Genomic DNA, 21593 nt, shown 5'->3' with positions numbered 1-21593 from the left:
CCTGCTCTTCGTAGCACTAAAGATCCGCCTTAGGCATCGGAGGTGGAACATCCCTTTTTTTCCTGCCATGAGTAGGTTGACCTTGTTTCACTTCCGTATAGCTAAGTGCTCATCACTCAGGTCTGGTAGACTAAGGCTTTGGTTTTGTTATTTAGCAAGGTATTGTCCCACACTCTTTTCTGCAACCGTGACCTGGTGCCAATTGCTTTGGCTATCCTGTTGTTAATGTCTTTATCCAGTAGAGCATCGTTGGATATGATGGAGCCAAGGTAGCAAAAATGGTCAACAATTTCCAATGGTTGGCTATTAACGGCTACGTGAGGTGCAGTTCTGTGTTCTGAACTAGTATCTTAATCTTGCTTTGACTAATGTTTAAGCCAAACATCTGGCAACCAGCAGATAGTTTGTCAACCAGGGTCTAAAGCAATAGCTGCACCATCAGCATAGAGGATTTCCCTGATGAGTACTTCCTTTGTTGTCTTTTTTGCCCGCAACCTTAATACATTAAAGAGTTTTCCAAAGGATCTTGTATGGAGAAATACACCTTCGTTGATGTCGCTGTAAGCATAATGTAGTAGGCCGAAGAAGTATATGCCAAACAGAGTAGGTGAGAGCACAATGGAGTCCAATCAGCACCTTTTGAGGTTAACAGTAGTGTCAAGCAGGGGAAATATTAAATGAGTGTAAAATACCTACTTAAAATAAAGGGTGAAAAAAATCTCTAATTAGCATCAGATACAAAACTTTAGAAATGCTGTGTTTACCAAGGTATATTTCGTATTCTGGGCCACAGACCTATATACAATACATATACTGTATATATATAAATAATGCGTTCTGAGCCAAGATTCTCCTTCAAAGTAAATAGATAAAACTCTTGCCAGAGTTCGTAGGAAATAAATCTTTAGGTACGCAACTAATGAAATGAATGCAGATTGTGCGAACCGTCACATCACTGGTGACAGCACACATACAAGAATAAAGTCCAAATACAATATAATATTAAACAATATTTGATAATGATAGTGAAGATATCAATGATTAAGTACACATACACATGCTGACTAACTTTGTCGCACGAAAAAAATCGAAAATAAAATAAATTCACAAGATTAGTGTTTAAATAAAGCAGTATTAGCGTCTTTTTACTTCAAAATGAAAATATAAACCATCAATGGCTCATAGTAAGTAAACCAAGAATTGTTAACACTGGACACTTAACGGCATCGAGGTCAGCATATTCTTTTTTAAATGCACAATGATTAAAAGAAATATTCAATAACGAAAAAGTATTATAATTGTAACATTCATTATTAACATTTTAATTTATAAAACTTATATGCTCAAATTTAGAATGTAACGTTCAAAGTGTGACATTCTATATGTGGTGGGTTTGGCACAGAAGACAACTAAATTCTAAATGATGAAAGGCAACTCGTAGGACGATTCCAAACTTTACTATACACTAAAGACCTGCCAAAGGCAAACATAAAACATAATTACAAATAAACATAAACTAAACATAATTAATAGGCCTAAATACTAGATCTAACGAAAAACAAAAAGAAAATCTTATGATGTGAACCAATCATCTCTTTTACAAACACAAGAGAGATATGGAACACCAAAAACATTATAAAAATAAATGACAACATAGTTCTCTAAAAATAAATCAACTAGTTCTACATAACACTAACATACATTGTTTGAAGAGTTTCGCTCTTTCCTTTCCTTACAAAAACTATAATTAAATATAACAAATCTATACACTCACAAATATATTGTTTCTTAAAAGCCAGTATCTAAACACTTGTTGTAAAAATACATTTACAAAATGGACAGTTCACATTCTATATAGAATACTACAGGTACGCATTTCAATAAATGAATTCATCTACATGCTGGCTTCTAAAAATAAGAATAGTCCAACATGAACAAAAACCGCGGTAGTGATATTCTATATAAACTACTACCGGTAATTAAATTTACAAGATAATATGAATAAGTAAAATGTGATTACCTGCAGCCATACGTGAACACATGGTGTAGAACCAAGCACAAAAGGGAGTGGAGACGACTTAGGTCCAGTAACATACGGACATTACAGCGACAAGAAATGCCGGTCGAATGGACAGTGCCCACGTTGGTCTGCCTCTTTATGCGCGGACACAAGGTGCTATCTAGAGGGAAAGGTCACGTGGATATCGGGGTGGTCGGTGTCTCCTGAAAAGGTATCCACTCCACTACATATACAATACACATTCATATTTTATTCCAATTTTCACATCCAATTGCAAGGATATCTTTGTATTTACAATGTAAAGGTCATATATGGCCATATTATGAGATCCCTATTATCAAAATTCATATTTTAACATTCAAACTTTAACATTCTATTGAATTCATATTTTAATGTTTAAAATTTCACTGTCCTTTTTAAGTTCACACTTTGATACTCCTATTTTAACAATGAGATTTTAGCGTTTCATCTTTTACATTCGTATTTTTCACTTCCAAATTGTAACAAGCCTACACTATGTTTGTTAACATTCCTCTATGTGGGTGATACTACTCTAGTGGTTACACATATTTTTATATTGTGTACGTAATAACAGATCTATATTGCAACCATTCGGTGATGGATGCGGGACTTGTCTCTACTGATAATCTGTCCAACTTGTATCTCACAAACTGAAGGCAGGTCACCTGAAATACGACAATGTATGTGTGTGCATGTATGATTATCGATGTGTCTGTGTCAAGCCGAGTGCGTGATTTCGATGAGTGACAAAAAAGTCAAGAGAGTGGGCAAAATAATGGGAGAGTGAGCAAAAGAGACGCGGAGATACAGATAGAAATAATAAGGACGAGGGGGAGAAGACAATTTCAAAGATAGACTCGAAGAGAGAAAGCTGAGGGGATTAGATCTTTATATTTGAAAAGTGAAGAGAGAGAGAGAGATAGAGAGAGAGTGAGAGAGATAGAGTGAGAGAGAGATAGAGAAAGGAGGGATAGAGAAATAGCGAGATAGAATGTCACACGAATGCCAAGTGACAGAGTGAACAGACTGCCTCTGACGCCCCTCCCTTTATCTCTCCTGTCACTTCGCCTTGGGAGCGACTCATTATCTGATCCAGCTATTAGCCGTCTGCCTCTTCTTTCCAAACGTGAGTCTTTCAAAGTAGGAGATTAAGTAGACCAACATTCCTTCTGGTTCATTACCCTCTTTAGGTGCCATGTAAATATCAACTCTATTTGTGAAGTCATTAAATATCAACTCTATTTGTGAAGTCATTAAATATCAACTCTATTTGTGAAGTCATTAAATATCAACTCTATTTGTGAAGTCATTAAATATCAATTGCCCAATAACATACTAGGATGTGACTTGTCTCTGTTATTGGTAATCTTGGTTTATTCTTTTCGCTGCTCTGGGATCTCAAACATTTGATTTGAACCGAAAAAATTGAATCTCTTTTTGAGTGACTTCAATTTGAAGGTAAAATTTTCTTTATAGACTTATTATTAGATTTGTATGTCACTTTGTAATTATCGTGGGTATGACCAGAATATATAATGCAAGCTGCTAAAACTAACAAAGTTTTACTTGATTAAAAAAAAAAACGACCCTAATTTAAACTTTTTAAAAAACTGTCTGTATTCCAATAACAGGTCTACAACATGTCTACTGCCCACCTTCCACTTTCTGATATTCTTACCTTCATTTTTGTGTCCTATTTAATAATCATTTCTACGCGAGAGCCACTATTTAGATTAACGTCGCCACATAATTTAACACTCAGCCAATCCTCTCAATTTATTTTTTTAAACGCACATTTAATCTACTAAAATGTTATCACAAAACGTATCTAGGCCTATAGTCTGTCTGTCTGTCTTTCTGTCTGTCTGGAAGGTAAAACAAAATGTACACGTTATTTCTTCCACAGCCAATCTCGGATTAAGCTGAAAGTTTGCAAACATTATTTCTTTTACCTCACAACACAAGAATCAATAAAAACAACAACCAATTAGTTAATTAATTATCGGTAATAAAATATTTTGTTTGGTATCTTGCACAAAGGAAAGAAATCGTACTTGACAGATCTGGTGGCAAAAGTTGAATTAGTCCCCTTGATGACTCTTGATCCCTGAGTGAATTTTTTTTAAACATTTAAAAAACGATCATGTAAACATTCCCCAAGATACCCCCTTCTTCCCTCCCCCTTTCACAACTGGCTCAGACAAGTGATAGGAACATAACGCACTGCGAAAGCTAAACAAAAACAATTGGTACAACTATTTCTAATCTCACATTTATTATGTCTTGGTTCATCCATGGTTATAATACAGGACTGATGACTTATTGATAGATACACTTACACTTAATATAAACTTATATTTTTCTTGTTTAAAACATAATTAAGACACATTTACTCTACACAAAACATTATTAAGACACATTTACTGAACACAAAACATTATTAAGACACATTTACTGAACACAAAACATTATTAAGACACATTTACTGAACACAAAACATTATTAAGACACATTTAATGTACACAATACGAAAGCTCTACTTTGAGTTCTGATAAATGAACAGATAACACTTGTACTTTTTTGGCACTATATCGAAGAGATGTCAGGGTCAAATGATGATCCGATTGACTTTTATGAAGTAGCAAGTTGCCCTGTGGCTACCACAGCATCACGTCCGGTCCTGGTATTTATTGTTAAAGTGTTCTTCTAGAGTGCTCTAGACTATTTCATTAACTTGGACCTTCTTCTAGAGTGCTCTAGACTATTTCATTACACTTGGAGCTTCTTCTAGAGTGCTCTAGACTATTTCATTACACTTGGACCTTCTTCTAGAGTGCTCTAGACTATTTCATTACACTTGTACCTTGATACAGACGTAGTCAAAGCACAAATGGCTACGTGAGTGTAACGTGCGTCGAAATACAACTTGTGTCTGTAACAGAGACCAATGACAACGTGTGTGTGTGTAACAGAGACCAATGACAACGTGTGTGTGTAAAGAGACCAATGACAACGTATGTGTGTAACAGAGACCAATGACAACGTGTGTGTGTGTAACAGAGACCAATGACAACGTGTGTGTGTAATAGAGAACAATGACAACGTCTGTGTGTAACAGAGACCAATGACAACGTGTGTGTGTAATAGAGACCAATGACAACGTGTGTGTGTGTAACAGAGAGACCAAGACAACGTGTGTGTGTAACATATACCAATGACAACGTGTGTGTGTGTGTAACAGAGAGACCAATGACAACGTATGTGTGTAACAGAGACCAATGGCAACGTATGAGTGTAACAGAGACCACTGACAACGTGTGAATGTAACAGAGAGACCAATGACAACATGTGTGTGTAACAGAGAGACCAATGACAACGTATGAGTGTAACAGAGACCACTGACAACGTGTGAATGTAACAGAGAGACCAATGGCAACGTATGAGTGTAACAGAGACCACTGACAACGTATGTGTGTAACAGAGACCAATGACAACGTGTGAATGTAACAGAGACCAATGACAACGTATGAGTGTAACAGAGACCAATGACAACATGTGTGTGTAACAGAGACCAATGACAACGTATGAGTGTAACAGAGACCAATGACAACATGTGTGTGTAACAGAGACCACTGACAACGTATGAGTGTAACAGAGACCAATGACAACGTATGAGTGTAACAGAGACCAATGACAACGTATGAGTGTAACAGAGACCAATGACAACGTATGAGTGTAACAGAGACCAATGACAACGTATGAATGTAACAGAGACCAATGACAACGTATGAGTGTAACAGAGACCACTGACAACGTATGTGTGTAACAGAGACCACTGACAACGTATGAATGTAACAGAGACCAATGACAACATGTGTGTGTAACAGAGACCACTGACAACGTATGAATGTAACAGAGACCAATGACAACGTATGAGTGTAACAGAGACCAATGACAACGTATGAGTGTAACAGAGACCAATGACAACGTATGAGTGTAACAGAGACCAATGACAACGTATGAGTGTAACAGAGACCAATGACAACGTATGAATGTAACAGAGACCAATGACAACGTATGAGTGTAACAGAGACCAATGACAACGTATGAGTGTAACAGAGACCAATGACAACGTATGAGTGTAACAGAGACCAATGACAACGTATGAGTGTAACAGAGACCAATGACAACGTATGAATGTAACAGAGACCAATGACAACGTATGAGTGTAACAGAGACCACTGACAACGTGTGAATGTAACAGAGACCAATGACAACGTATGAGTGTAACAGAGACCAATGACAACGTATGAGTGTAACAGAGACCAATGACAACGTATGAATGTAACAGAGACCAATGACAACGTATGAGTGTAACAGAGACCACTGACAACGTGTGAATGTAACAGAGACCAATGACAACGTATGAGTGTAACAGAGACCAATGACAACGTATGAGTGTAACAGAGACCAATGACAACGTATGAATGTAACAGAGGCCAATGACAACGTATGAGTGTAACAGAGACCACTGACAACGTGTGAATGTAACAGAGACCAATGACAACGTATGAGTGTAACAGAGACCAATGACAACGTATGTGTGTAACAGAGACCACTGACAACGTATGAATGTAACAGAGACCAATGACAACGTATGAGTGTAACAGAGACCAATGACAACGTGTGAATGTAACAGAGACCAATGACAACGTATGAGTGTAACAGAGACCAATGACAACGTATGAGTGTAACAGAGACCAATGACAACGTGTGAATGTAACAGAGACCAATGACAACGTATGAGTGTAACAGAGACCAATGACAATGTATGAGTGTAACAGAGACCAATGACAACGTATGAATGTAACAGAGACCAATGACAACGTATGAGTGTAACAGAGACCAATGACAACGTATGAATGTAACAGAGACCAATGACAACGTATGAGTGTAACAGAGACCAATGACAACGTATGAATGTAACAGAGACCAATGACAACGTATGAGTGTAACAGAGACCAATGACAACGTATGAGTGTAACAGAGACCAATGACAACGTGTGAATGTAACAGAGACCAATGACAACGTATGAGTGTAACAGAGACCAATGACAACGTATGAGTGTAACAGAGACCAATGACAACGTGTGAATGTAACAGAGACCAATGACAACGTATGAATGTAACAGAGACCACTGACAACGTGTGAATGTAACAGAGACCAATGGCAACGTATGAGTGTAACAGAGACCACTGACAACGTGTGAATGTAACAGAGAGACCAATGGCAACGTATGAGTGTAACAGAGACCACTGACAACGTGTGAATGTAACAGAGAGACCAATGACAACGTGTGAATGTAACAGAGAGATTAATGGCAACGTGTGAATGTAACAGAGACCAATGACAACGTGTGAATGTAACAGAGACCACTGACAACGTGTGAATGTAACAGAGAGACCAATGGCAACGTATGAGTGTAACAGAGACCACTGACAACGTGTGAATGTAACAGAGACCAATGGCAACGTATGAGTGTAACAGAGACCACTGACAACATGTGAATGTAACAGAGACCAATGGCAACGTATGAGTGTAACAGAGACCACTGACAACGTGTGAATGTAACAGAGACCAATGGCAACGTATGAGTGTAACAGAGACCACTGACAACGTGTGAATGTAAAAGAGACCAATGGCAACGTATGAGTGTAACAGAGACCACTGACAACGTGTGAATGTAACAGAGAGACCAATGACAACATGTGTGTGTAACAGAGACCAATGACAACGTATGAGTGTAACAGAGACCACTGACAACGTATGTGTGTGTAACAGAGAGACCAATGACAACATGTGTGTGTAACAGAGACCACTGACAACGTATGAATGTAACAGAGAGAGCAAGACAACGTATTGTGTAACAGAGAGACAAATGACAACATGTGTAAAAGAGAGACCAATGACAAAATGTGTGTGTAACAGAGACCAATGACAACGTGTGTGTGTAACAGAGAGACCAAGACAACGTGTGTGTGTAACAGAGAGACCAAGACAACGTATGTGTGTAACAGAGAGACCAAGACAACGTATGTGTGTAACAGAGACCAATGACAACGTGTGTGTGTGACAGAGAGACCAAGACAACGTGTGTGTGTAACAGAGAGACCAAGACAACGTGTGTGTGTAACAGAGAGACCAAGATAACGTATGTGTGTAACAGAGACCAATGACAACGTGTGTGTGTGACAGAGAGACCAAGACAACGTATGTGTGTAACAGAGACCAATGACAACGTGTGTGTGTGACAGAGAGACCAAGACAATGTATGTGTGTAACAGAGAGACCAATGACAACGTATGTGTGTAACAGAGAGACCAAGACAACGTATGTGTGTAACAGAGAGATCAAGACAACGTGTGTGTGTAACAGAGAGACCAAGACAACGTATGTGTGTAGCATAGAGACCAATGACAACGTATGTGTTTAACAGAGAGACCAATGACAACGTGTGTGTGTGTAACAGAGACCAATGACAACGTGTGTGTGTAATAGAGACCAATGACAACGTCTGTGTGTAACAGAGACCAATGACAACGTGTGTGTGTAATAGAGACCAATGACAACGTGTGTGTGTGTAACAGAGAGACCAAGACAAAGTGTGTGTGTAACATATACCAATGACAACGTGTGTGTGTGTGTAACAGAGAGACCAATGACAACGTATGTGTGTAACAGAGAGACCGATGACAACGTGTGAGTGTAACAGAGACCAATGACAACGTGTGTGTGTAACAGAGAGACCAATGACAACATGTGTGTGTAACAGAGAGATCAAGACAACGTATGTGTGTAACAGAGAGATCAAGACAACGTATTGTGTAACAGAGAGACCAAGACAACATGTGTGTGTAACAGAGAGACCAATGACAACGTATGTGTGTAACAGAGAGACCAGGACAACATGTGTGTGTAACAGAGAGACCAAGACAACGTGTGTGTGTAACAGAGAGACCAATGACAACGTATGTGTGTAACAGAGAGACCTATGACAACGTGTGTGTGTGACAGAGACCATTTTTATTTGTTCGGACCATACATTTACTTAGTAACAGCAAACATTTCCCTGATACAATCGTGTCTATCTGTGACAAGTCAAAAACTCGCTGTCAGAGTCACTCTAAATTATCACAGCATTAATTATTATTTTTCCTTATTTATTTATTTTATTTTAATTATTTGTCCATCCTACCCCTAAATCATTCACCCGCCACACCTTTTCCTCTCTACCAGGCTAGACTTAGTCCACCACCTTGGAGAAAATTAGGCCAGTCCTTTCATTTATCTGCCCTTGACCGGGGCAAAGATAGACACGTTCTCTTTAGTCTTATCCGCGGATGTCCGCCGCGATTGACCCCCCCCCCCTTTGGGTGGAATGTAGGTCACTCTTCCCCCCACGTCTCTCTTTGATCTAAGAGATTACACGGGTCAATGCACCGCGTGATACTCCAAGGTGCGGCTCAAGTCTACTTCACCCACGTGTAAGATAATGCTAAGCCTAGGACATTTCCGGTGTCCGCCCACACTTTCAGGCATATATATATAGTAAACCAACTCAAATCACCCTCTCTTTCGCATTCGAGCTGAGCTATCGAGTCTGGACTATATCACTCATTCTTTCTCCTAGAGGAATACCTGGTGGTAAGCCGAACTTAATCACAAGTTCCATCTCAATTACTTTGTGCTATTTCCATTGGATATTATCATGTGTGTTTTGCTTAGTTCATTTATATTTAATTAGTGCATTGTGTATTTCTCACTGGCGTAAGTAGAAAACATAAACAGGTCCTATGTATTTATTTATGTATTGCATTAATCTGTTAATGCTACGTTGCTCAATTGATCGTTGATGCAACCATGTATATATTTGTACATCTTATTTTATTTCCTGTATCTCGGTTAAACGCCTTGATAATTTTACTAGCGCACTGATACTGCGTCTAGTGAGGAAATATGAATTATCCCCCCCCTTTTCTTTGTGTATTGAATTATCTCCCCTTGTAGTCATTTCAATCTGACGAGAGTTGCGCCCACACCATTCAAGCGCGCTCCATTGTTCTCGACCCACGGTCATATGCAAACAAAGCGTCTCGGTCACTGACCACCGCCCAACTCACCCCCCCCCCCTTTTCTTTCTCTATCCACCTGTGGTGTTTATTTGAGATTATTATTTCCCCTGCTATGTACATTTTTATATCATTACTTTCCCTTTTATGTACATTTTTATATTGCTACTATCAGCTATCTATTATTCCAAACCCCATTTGTCATCTTCTCCCAATTATGCTCTAAAGCAATTTTACCAATCTGACGAATGCACCTCAGTCGAGGGCATCGATAAGATGCATGAGAGGCATGTCCTAACTTGTCTTTGTTTATCCGCAGCCTCCCTCAGGTGTCTGCCTATTTATCGGATTACTTACCTGCCTATTTGCCTATCACCTATTGCCTAGTTATTGGATCAACGATCTATTTACCGGCAGTTGTGCTTAGTGCTACTCAGCACTGTATTTGCTATCAAGAATCACCTATTGCCTATTTGCCTACTGGCCTATCTATGTGCTTAGTGCTAATCAGCGCTGCACTTGCCTAGTTGCTATCAAGAATCACCTATTGCCTAGTTACTGGATCAACGATCCATTTACCTGCAGTTGTGCTTAGTGCTATTCAGCGCTGCATTTGCCTGCTGAGATCTACCCAACTCTACTACTTGGCGCTATCGGCATTGCCCGCCTATTCGACAGCCCACCTGTCAAGCTATTAGGCGCGACGTCCCTATAGAGTCAGATCTGTGCGAGACGTCATAGCTACGCCAACCCTCTGCAACTCACTGGACATATCCTGTTACCCACACTGCCCACGGCAGATCAGCTCTGCCCGCAGTAACCTTGTGCCCACGGTATCCGGCCACCCGCCATACTGTGCCCACTACAGATACTAGAACTTGGGACTGAGACTCCACAAGAGCTATATCGCCGGCGTCCCTCTATCCGCTAGAGCGCCACCTCCAGCTGCAGAACCTCAAGCCAGGACCCAGCCAGCTGCGACATCAACAGGACAACCAGCTAAGTCAGAGGACAAAGTGACATACTCTCTTATTAGGTGCAAGAATGATGATTAAACATAGAATATACTAGAGATAGATGCAAACCCTCCCCCTTTTTATTCTTATATGTATATTTATGTAAATAAATATTCTTCATTTTAACTTTTGTATCTATCTTTCATTGCTTTGTCTCGTTGCGTGTCTGCTCCCGATTCATATGTTGATAAGTGGGGGTGTGATAGCATCAAAAATAATCATCCCCTAGACATAAAACGTGCCTAACACACGTCACATTTCCCCACCTGTCACACTATCTAGCATGCTGCTCTGTATAAGTCAAATAGTTTCTGTTTCACGCTACAGTGTGGTGTGCTCAGGTCTAGCTGTGGTATGTGAATCTTAGTAAGAATTAATGTTAAAACATATGAAGAGAAAATGATAGCCACATAGTCTTTGATTTCTAGAAGTTTATTTGTTAGGGTCGAACTAAAACTTGGCAAGTCATTTGAGATGTCTCTTATAGACGCAATATGTTTAGAGCAAGGATTAGACCATGAGATGGCATTATGTTACGAGGCTCAATAAAGTAATTATATATTTATAATTACACTCTTGCATGCAAAGACAAATATTATTTCATAGACATATATACTCGAAAAGTAGCTCATACAGAAAGAAAGATGTGCACTTTCACCCACAAAAGTACAAGCAGTCACTCTCTTTCTCTCTGTCACACACACATACACTAAAGTACAAGCAGTCACTCTCTTTCTCTCTGTCACACACACACATACACTAAAGTACAGACTACAGACATAAGCAGAGTCTTTTCTCTCTCCCATATACATATAATCATGACCATTACAAACACTTACACACAACTTACAATCTCATCAATATTCTCTCATTATTGTATTAATATCTAAACAGACACGTCCAATATCTTACACATCAACTGTCACAAACACACGATATTTTCTTTCACTAGTACACACACCCATTCTCACACACATTAACACACATTTTCTCTTTCCGAATCAAGACACACACTCTGTATTACACACAATCACCTTATTTTCTCACCAATAACACACTCTCTTTCTTTCTCTCTCTCTCTCTCTCTCTCTCTCTCTCTCTCTCATATCTATAAATCCACTTTAAAACACGTTCACAGACGTAGGCCTACTCCCAAACCCAGGCCAACTCACAGACACGTATAGAATCCTTGACTCTCACACACTCTATGTTGGGCTATTGCACCAGCAAACTCTCATTAAAGAATCACCCACTCTAACAGACAAACAGCCGGACTCAATCCCTCATGAATATTAATTAAGAAGATATACTCACTCTTTCAATATTAATTTTTAAAAATAGAATCGATTTAATAACGTAAGTTTATAATCAACAGTTTGCTTCAAGCATTGATATTTGTCGAAATGTCAAACATTGGGATTATCAATAATAATCTGTCACGTATTGAGGACATCGTTGATCAACTGTCATGGTGTTACGTATTGACCTGACAACCTGCAACGTGACTACGAGCTGTTGGTCTAAACTGCTCAGGTGGTTGCGACGTCGCAGGTCAGTGTTGAGGCAGGTCAGTGTTGAGGCAGGTCAGTGTTGAGGTCTTCTATAATGATTGGATTGAGTACATCCTTATCAACAACGTTACGTATCTTATCTTATCTTATATAATACAGACGTTACTTCAAAAAAGAAGATGATTACGTCCTGCGCGTCATGCATTTAGTCATGCATATAAACCAATGACTTAAATTCTGCCAAGTCACTGGTTTTCCTGGCTAGCTCAGGCAACCTATTCCATGCTCTAATAGCACTAGGGAAGAAGGAGTTTTTGTACAAATTTGTCCTAGCATATGGGACGAGGAATGTGCCTTTATCTTTGTATCTTTCAGAATATTTTATTAAATTTTGTTTTTGTATTTGAAGATTATGGTTCAGTGTTTTATGTATAATTGCTACTTTACTTTTGAGTCTTCTGTCCTGAAGGCTTTCTAAATTTAGTGATTTTACTAAAGGTGTTACTCTAGTCAAATGTGAATATACGTTTGTTATGAATCTCACTGCTCTATTTTGTGTTTGTTCTAGTTTCTTAATGTTTTCTTGAGTTGAGGGGTCCCAAACGGAGGATGCATATTCTATTATTGGCCTAACCAAGGTTAAATAACATTTTAGTTTTATGTTCTTATTTGATTTATATTCTTTTAATTAATCCTAATGCTTTGTTTGATTTTTTTTATAATTTCATCAATATTTGAATTCCATGACAGTTTTTCATTTATTATAACACTTAGGTATTTTGCGTTTTTAGTCTGTGTTACTGGTTTGCCATGAATAAGATAAGTGGAATTAATTTGTTTTAGTTTTTTTGTTACTCTTAACAACTGACATTTTTCCGGGTAGAAAGATATGCTCCAATTTGATTCCCATTTCTGTAATTCATCTAATTCTCTTTGTAAAATATCTGTGTCTTGTGTTGTTTTTATTGTTCTATATATTATGCAATCATCTGCAAATAATCTGACTTTTGTTCCTGAAGTAATGTAATTTGGTAAATCATTTATGTAAATTAAAAATAGTAGTGGACCCAAGACTGTTCCTTGAGGTATACCTGAGTTTACTGTTATCGTTGTTGATTTAGAGCCATTTATTATTACAGTTTGTTCTCTCCCTATCAGAAAATCTTTAATCCACTGATGCAGTGGACCATTAATGCCGAAATATTTTAATTTTTAAAGCAAACTATGGTGTTGAACTTTGTCAAAAGCCTTGGAAAAATCTAGTAAGATAGCATCTATTTGTTCACTATTATCTAAACCTTTTGAAAAATCATCAATTAGTCCTATTAGTTGTGTTTCACATGATCTATATTTCCTAAAACCATGTTGGTATGGGGTGAAGACATTATGTTTGTCTAAGTGGTTTATGATGTTGCTACATATTATGTGTTCTAGGATTTTACATGTGATGCTGGTAAGTGATACTGGTCTGTAGTTTCCTGGGTCAGATTTTTCTCCTTTTTTAAATAGGGGGGTGACATTAGCTTCTTTCCAGTCCTTTGGTACTCTGCCCTGGTTAAGCGATGCCTGAAAGAGTATTTTGAACACTGGGGCTAGCTCATTGCTTAGTTCTTGAGGATATCATTGATAAACTATCACTGTGCTACATATTATAGACATAAACTGCCTCCATAGCTCCAGTAATAGAATTAAGCCACGGGATAAATGATCAGGTTCTTCGTGAACTTTTAGAAAGATAACAAAGTCGTTTAGAGAATGGATGTATTTGGTCGTCTTGATCTACTTCCAGAACGACTTGAAAGAATTGAAACAACTGACAACCACTTCGTTGATCTATACACTTACTGAAACAACTGACAACCACTTCGTTGATCTATACACTTACTGAAACAACTGACAACCACACTTCGTTGATTTGAACACGTACTGAAACAACTGACAACCACACTTCGTTGAACTGTACACTTACTGAAACAACTGACAACCACACTTCGTTGAATTGTACACTTAATGAAACAGCTGACAACCACTTCGTTGATCAATACACTTACTGAAAAGGAAATACTGGAAAAATAAAATGTCAAATCGATAGTACAACTTGGGATGTGTATATATATATAGCAACTGAATGACCTTTGAACTCATAACTGCAAGCAAACGTGCCAACATACCATTGAACCAACCAAGAAGCAAGGCTTCTCTTGTGACGTCTGAAGTGGTGTCAACAGAACGCTCAAAACTAACTCATGGCTTCCACTCGAATTCGTATTGCTTCTAGACTCTAATTAAATTTTACTACAAACACCCAAGCAATTATTTAAATGAAAAACAACCTGACCTTGAACGATTTATGTAAGAAACTATCGGATAGAATAGGTTTACTTTAGGAATGAAAATTCTCAATTTGTAGTTTTAAAAAAATAATTGATAGCATAAAATATGGATAGAATATGGGACTTGTATGTAGAATATTTATCATAGAATTTGGATGCACAGATCAAGAATACGGGAAATGTGTTGTATTAAGAATATCATAATTGAAGAACAAAGTATTAGCGCAAGTTCAGAGAATTCTAAAAGCCATTTTTCTCCATATCGATTTAGATAGCATCTTAAAATGAACAATTTATTAACGGTACATTGCTTTGTGGAGGCGCGGTGGCTGAGCGGTAAAGCGCTTTGCTTCCGAACCGGGGACCGGTGTTCGAATCCTGGTGAAGACTGGGATTTTTAATTTCGGGATCTTCGGGCGCCTCTGAGTCCACCCAGCTCTAATGGGTACCTGACATTAGTTAAGGAAAAGTAAAGGCGGTTGGTCGTGCTGGCCACATGACACCCTTATTAACCGTAGCCCACAGAAACAGATGACCTTTACATCATCTGCCCTATAGACCACAAGGTCTGAAAGGGGAACTTTTTTTTTACATTGCTTTGTTACTCATATGGAACAAATTAAATGCTCTCATGTCAATGATTTTGATTTTGAATTAAAGATTATATTAGATATTATTTGAACACTGGGCAAAACAATTAAACATCTACAATGTACACGTCTGCTGATGATGAATCAATGAGTTTGCGTCTCATTCAGAACATTAATTTCTTTCCTATGTAATTAGATCTATTTCTACAATGTCTAAATACAAAGATGACATTAGTAATTTACTCATGAGTACACTAGACTTTTTATGATCCTCGTCTCAACATTTCTGTCTCGCTGACAGACAGGGATAAAGAAGAACAGACAACAAGAAAAAACAACAACAACAATGCTGAGTTGTTCAATCATTTTGCGCATTCTACAACTGATTGATCTTTTTAGTACTGTCTAAACATGTGCTAAAGTATAGAGGGAAGTCATTGACATACAGGAGTAGATCTGTTTGCAACAGGAGACTTTATGATCTATATGCATCAGGAGATCTAGACTTTATGTAGGAGAGGCTATTTATGCAGCAGGAGATCTAGACTTTATGTAGGGGAAGCCAACATAGATATGCTGTATTAGATCTAAATAGCCAACATTAATATGCTGTATTAGATCTAAATAGCCAACATTGACATGCTGTATTAGATCTAAATAGCCAACATTGACATGCTGTATTAGATCTAAATAGCCAACATTGACATGCTGTATTAGATCTAAATAGACAACATTGATATGCTGTATTAGATCTAAATAGCCAACATTGACATGCTGTATTAAATCTAAATAGCCAACATTGACATGTTGTATTAGAGCTAAATAGCCAACATTGACATGCTGTATTAGATCTAAATAGCCAACATTGACATGCTGTATTAGATCTAAATAGCCAACACCTTAGCTTTATATTTCATTTTATATTTAAAGTTTTCAATACAACCATTTCAAAAAAATGTCTTTCTCTTGTGCTATTACAAGGAGCGAAAGTAATTTATTTATTCTGTTTAAAACTACAATAGGCCTGCTCTTTAGTGCCATATCACCCTTTGGTAATCATTTAACCACAGTAAAGTTACCCTTAAGTCATCATCTAACAACAATGAAGTCATCCTTAGGTCATCATCTAGCATCAATAAAGTCATCCTAGGGTCAAAATCTAACCTAACACCCAAGTCATACAATTACTAAAGTTTTTGTGGAGCCACATTCATAGCCAAGCCTAGATATACTTTAATTTAATATTGAAGGATTGTTTTTCCTGATTCAAATGTTCATTTATGCCCAATATTGAAAGATTGTTTTCCTGATTAAAATGTTTATTTATGCCTAATATTGAAGGATTTTTTTCCCGATTAAAATGTTCATTTATGCCTTATATACACTAATACAATGATCCCCAAATGTCTGTCTTCATTAGAAACAACAAAAAAAGTTGTTTATGAGTTTCTGTCCTGCGTATTCAAATAAAAGGAGTGCTACAAATCCGAACGGCCGTGACATTAAGACATAGCTTCAAGAACGTCCGTTATAGACATTAAGACATAGCTTCAAGAACGGCCGTGACATTAAGACATAGCTTCAAGAACGTCCGTGATAGACATTAAGACATAGCTTCAAGAACGTCCGTGATAGACATTAAGACATAGCTTCAAGAACGTCCGTGATAGACATTAAGACATAGCTTCAAGAACGTCCGTGATAGACATTAAGACATAGCTTCAAGAACGTCCGTGATAGACATTAAGACATAGCTTCAAGAACGGCCGTGATAGACATTAAGACATAGCTTCAAGAACGGCCGTGATAGACATTAAGACATAGCTTCAAGAACGGCCGTGACATTAAGACATAGCTTCAAGAACGGCCGTGACATTAAGACATAGCTTCAAGAACGGCCGTGACATTAAGACATAGCTTCAAGAACGGCCGTGACATTAAGACATAGCTTCAAGAACGTCCGTGATAGACATTAAGACATAGCTTCAAGAACGGCCGTGACATTAAGACATAGCTTCAAGAACGGCCGTGACATTAAGACATAGCTTCAAGAACGGCCGTGACATTAAGACATAGCTTCAAGAACGACCGTGATAGACATTAAGACATAGCTTCAAGAACGGCCGTGACATTAAGACATAGCTTCAAGAACGTCCGTGATAGACATTAAGACATAGCTTCAAGAACGGCCGTGACATTAAGACATAGCTTCAAGAACGGCCGTGATAGACATTAAGACATAGCTTCAAGAACGGCCGTGACATTAAGACATAGCTTCAAGAACGGCCGTGACATTAAGACATAGCTTCAAGAACGGCCGTGACATTAAGACATAGCTTCAAGAACGGCCGTGACATTAAGACATAGCTTCAAGAACGTCCGTGATAGACATTAAGACATAGCTTCAAGAACGGCCGTGACATTAAGACATAGCTTCAAGAACGGCCGTGACATTAAGACATAGCTTCAAGAACGGCCGTGACATTAAGACATAGCTTCAAGAACGACCGTGATAGAGATTAAGACATAGCTTCAAGAACGGCCGTGACATTAAGACATAGCTTCAAGAAAATAGCCTACGCTTTGAAAGTAGTTCTATTCATCTAATGATCCGTGTTCCTTAAGAAATATTTAGAAAAATTGTGAAATAAAGGAAAAAGGAAAACAACTCAATGAGCTGACCGCTTTATTTTTTTTTACCAGTTATTATTATTTTTTTTTGAATAATTTTTCTATATTAATGCTCTTTCAAAGCTCTAAATGTCAAGAAAACGGCATTTAGATGTTCTTTTTTTAAAAATATAACTCTGTGCCTATAAATACTTTTAAAAATCACGATTATGTTAAGACACTTCATTAAAAAAAAGAAAAGAAAAATCAAAACGTTAACACTCTAAATGACACACACACACACACACACGCACGCACGCACGCACGCACACACACACACACATACATACATACACACATACATACATACATACATACATACATACATACATACATACATACATACATATACATACATAAAAACATATGAATGCTTATATCTGTTTTACTTGGGAACAATTAGTTTTCAAAAGATTTTTTCCCAGCTAGAACCTATCCAAAATAAAGCTTCTGCTGAAATAAGATGCCGTCTAGATGCTATATAGTGTTAAAAATAATGAACCTAATAAAAAAGGTTATCCCTTGAGCTTCGTAGTGAGAGCAATAGGATCATTTTCTAATTTGATTTTGTCTAAACTCGAGCTCAGAAGCAATGTGAGATGTTAGCTGCATAAACATACATATATATTGTTGTATGCCTATGTTTAGCTATATTATTTCACAATTTCTCCCGAAGTTAGAAATACAACTAGAATGACTGCAAATCATTGACGAGCTCCATGCACTCCTGGAGACTTTGGTCATCGTCTTGTATTTAGCAGCTTGAAACTGAACATTACACGTTTTCCTTCATTGTTTTTTTTTTTCCTTATTGATTCCGATAGCATATTGAACTAAACAAATAGAAATTGATTGATTGGCCAGATGTCTAGGACTTACACGTTACGTTCTCTTACAACAACAGGCTGACGAATTGCAATTTAAAAAAAGGTGAATTTTGAGGTCTGCATAAAGGTTTTTGTGAAAAATTGTAGTTGGCACTTTTCTCTAAAGGAAGCACAACACTATATGACAATACTAAAGACGGCTTACATTAAGTTGTTCGACGTCCAAGTATATCTGTCTGCCACGATACATGATTCGAGCAGACCCGCCCAGCTTTACTTTAGAATATCTCAGACAAAGAAGAAATGTTCTCCTAGCTATGATTAAACCTGTATATAACCACAAGGCAATAGAATTACATCCGTTTTCCTGATCGACTGGAGAGAGATATATTTAAAAAACAAACAGAAAGGAGGGAATAAACAGAGAAATAAAGAGAGAAGAAATAGAAAAAGAGAAGAAACATAGAGATAAGCAGGAGAGACAAAACTATGTAGAAGAGAACGACAAAGAAATCAAGAAGGGAAGTACCCATATGGTCTTGACTAAGCAATTCATCTTTAACTATCCCAGCCCAGCAATGCTTGAATGTGATATGTGTAACAGATTTTCTTTGAACAGTTTTGATATATAAAGATCTGTCCATGTCCTAGGTGGTAAAAAACGGCTCATCTATGACATGTCCTAGGTGGTAAAAAACGGCTCATCTATGACATGTCCTAGGTGGTAAAAACGCCTCATCTATGACATGTCCTAGATGGTAAAAACGCCTCATCTATGACATGTCCTAGGTGGTAAAAACGCCACATCTATAACTGGGTTTGAATCTTGCGATAAGAACTAATACATTTAATTGAAAACATAGTGAACAAAAGCGGTAAAGCCGGATAGTTACATTTTTTGGCTGATGTCTCTCGGACGCCAAAAGAAAGGAGGACACGCCCTCCTTTTGCCGGACGTCTGGTTGCTCTTTTAAAAATCCAAGTTCTTTGAAATACTAGATGTTCTGCACAATGGATTGTCACTCAGTCGAGATCGATGGAATAAATGAAAGTGAAATTATTTTCTTCTTACAGTAAAATGATCTCATTGATAATATCAATACAGCCTAGATTTAAAACGAATGTGTGAATTTCAATGTTTATGAACAGCCAGGAAAACCAAAGTCTTGGCAGAGTTTAAGTTATACTAGAATGACCTAATTACACATGTAGGAGCTAATTATCTTTTTTGAATCAGCGTCTGTATTTTAAAAGATAGGAAGAATAACTTAAGAAGGTCTAACAAAGATTTTACGGAAAGGATTTTTATGACCTTTCATCGCTTTTTCTGTCATGAGTAGTTCCTGTATCAAATCAGTTGAAGAAGCCACACCAATCTTACCCCCAGTATGGCAGTTGAAGAAGCCACACCAATCTTACCCCCCAGTATGGCAAAACATTGAGGACATTGGAAGTAGAATTCTTACCTATTTTCCAAAAAGATTGAAACTGAAGGCCCATGCAAAGTAAAATATTTCTTCTAGTGTTTAGGAATGAGAATATCGTTCTTTGTCGACCTCTCTAGATGATTATTCAATCACATTCGTTCCGGGGTCAAGTCTTTTAAAATCTCTCAGTGAGGAGCGGTGTATAGGATGCGTGCTAGACAAGCTTTCCTTATAAGGAAATTAAGTGCAATGTTAAAAACTTTCAAATGTAACTTAAGTCAATTTACACTAGCTACAAGGTCAATCTGTGGACCTTTCAATTTACACTAACTACAAGGTCAATGTGTGGACCTTCTTAGATTAATTAACATACATCGTAAGCGAACTAACTCGTATATATCTAATCACCAATTCAATAAAATATTAGAAACACACTATATTAATTTGATAAAGCCTAAATTCTAGTGATAAAGCCTAAATTCTAGTGCGCAAAGTTTGAAATATTTCTTACATCAATTCATTGCGAAAGATTTTCTTCACTATTTCGATACTGTCCCATGTTTGGCTGAATCAATCTTAGCTCGTAATAAAACTTCGTAGATGCCTTTCTGTTCCAATCCTTCGTCATTGTTCATCTCGCAACTTCCCACTACGTCACGAGACATGCAGAAATACAGAAAACTATTTTACAAAAGAACTGCATAACTGTTTCTATAACAGTGACAGAATTTGTAGATCTAGATGAGGTTGACAGTGACCTATTGACAGACAGATTACCTGCACAGAAAACGTTTTCAAATATAATCTATTTTTAGTAAGACCGACGTTACTAAACTAATCACTTTGTTTCTGGTAAGATTTATATAGGCGCTTGTCAAGATGGAAGTTCATGGAACAAATTCTTTTCAATCGTTATAAATGAAGACAATAAAACAACATTGACAACATCAATACAAGGAAACCCTTCAGAAAGTAATGACGAAAGCTTTGAGATCTAATTCAGTGAAGTCTTTCCCATTCGGTGTCCAAGAAGTCAATCTCTTGAAAC

General features: G+C 37.6%; 1 protein-coding gene across 1 annotated transcript in view; it reads left to right on the top strand.

The window, feature by feature from the left end:
- Positions 1 to 2923: 2923 nt before the first annotated feature.
- Positions 2924 to 21593, top strand: part of LOC106069763 (uncharacterized) — a 57055-nt gene continuing 38385 nt past the window's right edge. Inside the window, exon 1 of the mRNA XM_056028341.1 lies at positions 2924 to 3499. The gene's annotated coding sequence lies outside the window, so the exon portion shown is untranslated. The remainder of the gene's footprint in view (positions 3500 to 21593) is intronic.

Source organism: Biomphalaria glabrata, chromosome 5 (assembly GCF_947242115.1).
Source record: "Biomphalaria glabrata chromosome 5, xgBioGlab47.1, whole genome shotgun sequence".
Lineage (NCBI taxonomy): Eukaryota > Metazoa > Mollusca > Gastropoda > Planorbidae > Biomphalaria > Biomphalaria glabrata.
This window is presented reverse-complemented; position numbering and strand designations above follow the sequence as displayed.